The following is a 4,495-nucleotide window of genomic DNA, read 5'->3' on the forward strand; positions in this document are numbered from 1 at the left end:
ACTAAAATTGTTATTATACTAATTAAAATTTAACAATTAGGTGACGAAAAGATAATTTAAAAATTTTAGCCATCAAATTATAATTATTTAATTAAGTGGGGAAATTGAAAATTTATTTAGTAATAGTTTACCAAAAAAAATATAATTGATTTATGTGTAGTTCCTCGATCTGTAGCCTTTATTCTTCATAGATGGATTCTTTGTTGTTACTTGAACATGGCTCATTTATGCTCTTCGAACGTGTTTCCTTCCAAGAAGGTTGCACCACATGATCAGTATTAGTAGCATGATTTATATAACCACCCCCAATATTTGATGTGTTACTCGAATTACAAGCTTGAAGAGTGATTGTTGCATCACCCACACGAAGTGTGAGTTCACCTGTACCAACATCAATATTTGTTCTAGCAGTTGCTAAAAAAGGTCGTCCTAAAATCAAAGGCACGTCACTATCCCCTGCCATGTCTAGAACAACAAAATCAATTGGGAATATAAATTTATTGATTTTGACACTTACGTCTTCAATGATACCCCTAGGAAATCGAATGGTTTTATCTACTAACTGAATGCTCATCCTAGTTTGTTTGGGTTTCCCAAAACCTAGTTGTTTAAACATTTTATAGGGCATGACATTAATGCTCGCCCCTAAATCAGCCAATGCATTATTAATATCTAAACTGCCAATTAAACAAGCAATCGTAAAACTCCCTGGATCTTTCAATTTGTTTGGTAGCTTATTCTGTAGAATGGTTGAGCAAACTGAGCTTAACTCCACATGCGACGTATCGTCCAACTTATGCTTATTTGCTAAAAGCTCCTTTAGAAATTTAACTGTATTTGGCTTCTGTAAAAGAGCTTCAATAAACGGTAAGTTAATATGTAACATCTTTAATAATTTAAAGAATTTACCAAATTGTTTGTCTATGTGGTCTTTCCTTGTCGCATTGGGATATGATACACGAGGTTTATATCCTCTACTTACCAATTTTTACTCATTGTAGTCCACCTCATCTTTACCATTACTTACCACAATCCTTTCAATTCTGGCTCAGGTTCAACTATCCATTTTTCATCTCGAATAGTAATTGCATTAAGTTGCTCCCTTGGGTTATCTTCAGTATTACTCGGCAAGCTACCTTGTGGTCATTCAGAAATCATCTTTGCAAATTGGCCTATTTGATTTTTGAGCCCTTGAATTGATGCTTGCTGATTTTTAAGAGCTATCTCGGTGTTTTTGAAACGTGTTTCAGATACCGCTATGAATTTCGTTAGCATCTCCTCAAGGTTTGGGTTCTTTTCCTACTAATAAGGTGGTTGTTGAAAACCCGGAGGATGTTGTGGCCTTTGATTTCATTTACCACCTCACGAGAAATTGGGATGCTTCCTCGAACCTACATTATAAGTGTTTCTATATGGGTTATTTTGAGGTCTAGAGTTATTACCCATATAGTGGACTTGCTCCTCTTCGGTGCCAGGATTGAAGGGGGGATAATCTGGGTTGTGCATTCCTCCATTTGAATCACACCTCATCACTGGATGTACCTGAGTGGAACCATATAAACCATCAATCTTTTTATTTAAAAATTCTATCTGGTTTGATAGCATAGTGACTGCGTCGAAGTTGAAAACACCAGCTGCTTTTATTGGCTTTTTTCTCATGACTTGCCACTGATAGTTATTCAGTGACATCTTTTCAATAAATTCATAAGCCTCTTCAGGTGTTTTGTTGTTTAAATTTCCACCGACGGCTGCGTCGGTAAGTTGCTTTGTTAAGGGTTCACTCTGTTGTAAAAAGCCTGAACCTGTAACCATAAAGGTAACCCATGGTGAGGGCACCTTCTCAATAGGTCCTTGTATCTCTCTCATGCGTCATAAAGAGTTTCTAGATCCATCTGTATAAAATAAGAGATATCATTCCTCAATTTAGCCATTTTAGCCGGCGAAAAATATTTAAGTAAAAATTTTTCGGTCATTTGTTCCCAATAGTGATTGAACCTCGTGGTAACGAGTTCAAACACTGTTTATCCTTATTTCTTAATGAAAATGGGAATAACCGAAGGTGAATGGCATCATCAGAAATGCAATTGATTTTAAATGTGTCGCAGAGTTCCAGAAAATTAGCTAAATGAGTGTTTGGATCCTTGTCCTGCAAAGCATCAATCTGAACAAACTGTTGTATCATTTGAATCATGTTAAGTTTCAATTCAAAATTATTTGCAGCAATAGCAGGTCTGACTATACTCGATCCAGCTCCTGTTAAACTAGGTTTAACATACTCATACATAATACGATGAGCAGGATCCTGATTTTCTAGGTCCGCAACAGCCACGGGAGGTAGCGGATTGTTATGATTATCAGCCATCTCCTCAGTTGTGGGTTGAATATCGTCCTCTTGCCCTTCCTCTATGTATCGTAGGCTTCGTCTTATCTCTCTTCAATTTCTACGAGCTGTGCTTTCGATCTCTCTATCAAAAAGTAATGGTCCCAACGGGTTTCTTCTAGTCATAAACTATAAAAACCTGTCAGAAGAAAAAAAAAGAAAATTTAGTAATTTAAACAAAAATAGAATTAAATTGTAACAAAATAAATGGCTAAAGTAATAAAAATTAAGCGTTCCTAATATTTTAGTTCTCCGGCAACGGCGCCAAAAACTTGATGTGCGTGATAATTTTTATATTTATGATTAATCGTACTTGAAAACTAACTATTATCACGATAAAGGCAAGCGTACCTATCGAACAGTAGTATAGCTTATAACAAGACCGGAATGTCGAACCCACAGGAACTAAAAGTACTAGTATTAACTTTCTTTTTATTATCTAGCCTAAAAATAAGGGGATTTGCTTTATCTAAACTAATTAACTAAACTAAGAATGCACAGGAAGTAAATTGGGGAAATACTTTGGGAAAACTGATTGATTTAGACAATACCCAAGGAAAAATCCACCTAGACTTTTCTTGTTATTTGACACTGAACTAGACGATTTATTCACTTGACTCGATCCATAGAAATCCCTAATTTATATTATTACCTCTCTCGAGACTAACAACATCTAACCCTAGGTTGATTAATTGAAATATCTTTCTAATTAAAACCCCTAGTGTTGCATTAACTCGATCTATAGATTCCCTTTTTAGGTTTGACCCTAATCTGGCAGATTTATGTTGCCCTATGTCTAGGGGTGCAATCAACTCCACTTAATTATGCTAGATCTACTCTTAGACAGTGACTTTTTCTCCTCTGAATAAGCACATCAATACTTGAATCAATATCCTGGAATATTAAAGTAAGAATTAAGAACACATAATTAAGAACAAATCAAGTATTTATCATATAATTCAGAAAACAGTAACAAGATCCGTCTTAGGTTTCATCCCCCTTAGCTATTTAGGGGATTTAGTTCATATGTGTAAAAGAAAACATCTCAGAAAGATAATAAAAACAAAACATAAAGAAACCCAAAAACCCCTGAAGGAAATTGAAGGGAGATCTTCAGTCTTGAAAGAGAATCCGGCTTCTGAGATGGATTAATCAGCTTTCTTCGAGTAATTCCTTGCCTTCCACTCCGTATGTTTCCTCTAAGTGCCTCCTCGGGTGTTTATATAGGCTTTAAAATGCCTCCAAACCCTCAAAAGTGGCATTTTTCGAGTAGAACTAGACTTGGGCTCGATAGAGACACGGCCATGTGCCATGCCCGTGTGATGTGGCTTAAGCCGTGCTAAAGTCTGCTAAATAGACACAGGCATTTTCCACGCCCGTGTGAGGTGGCTTAGGTCGTGTTAAAATCTACTAAATAGACACGGGCGTGTGGTCTACCCATGTGAGGAAGTCCAGGCCGTGTTGATTTCCCATGTTGACCCATTTTCTCCGTTTTTGGCCCATTTCTCACTCTTTTTACTCTCCTATGCTCACCTAAGTATAAAACATGAAATTAAAGGATTAGGAGCATCAAATTCCACAAATCTAATGATAATTCATCCAAAAATATGCTAAGCATGGGATAAAAATATGTATAAATTACGACTTATCAACTGTCCATTGTTGCCCCCTCTCCCTTATCGGTACCGGTAAGTCCTATTTTTCTTTCTTTGTTGTTGTGCTTTATGTGCCAATTTTTTGCTACTGTTTTAATAACTAACAAATCAACCCTAAACCCTAAACCCTAAACCTTAAGCCCTAAACACTAAGCCCTAAAACCATAAACCATAAACCATAAACCATAAACCCTAAACCCTCCCTAGATTTGCCTTTTATGTCACCTCAAGTGATGTTGCCACCCCCTTAGAACACTATTGTTTTGGGACTGCCATTTCAAGTAATGCTTGAGACATGGCATGCGGACATACGACAGACTTTAGACTTATAAATTATTTTGCTTACATTTTTTCAAAATTTATTTGGTTTTTGGATTGTAAAGTTATTTGGACTATGGTTTTGGTTTCTCTTTGTTCCGAGGTTTTTATGCATACATACTCATCTTATTGATTGCATTTA

General features: G+C 36.2%; 1 non-coding gene across 1 annotated transcript; it reads left to right on the top strand.

The window, feature by feature from the left end:
* Positions 1–1,818: 1,818 nt before the first annotated feature.
* LOC128296110 (small nucleolar RNA R71) lies at positions 1,819–1,925 on the top strand. Its single transcript, XR_008286658.1, has one exon. It is a non-coding gene; the product is annotated as a small nucleolar RNA R71 (small nucleolar RNA).
* Positions 1,926–4,495: the final 2,570 nt, after the last annotated feature.

The sequence above is a fragment of the Gossypium arboreum genome, chromosome 7 (genome assembly GCF_025698485.1).
Source record: "Gossypium arboreum isolate Shixiya-1 chromosome 7, ASM2569848v2, whole genome shotgun sequence".
NCBI classification, from domain to species: domain Eukaryota; kingdom Viridiplantae; phylum Streptophyta; class Magnoliopsida; order Malvales; family Malvaceae; genus Gossypium; species Gossypium arboreum.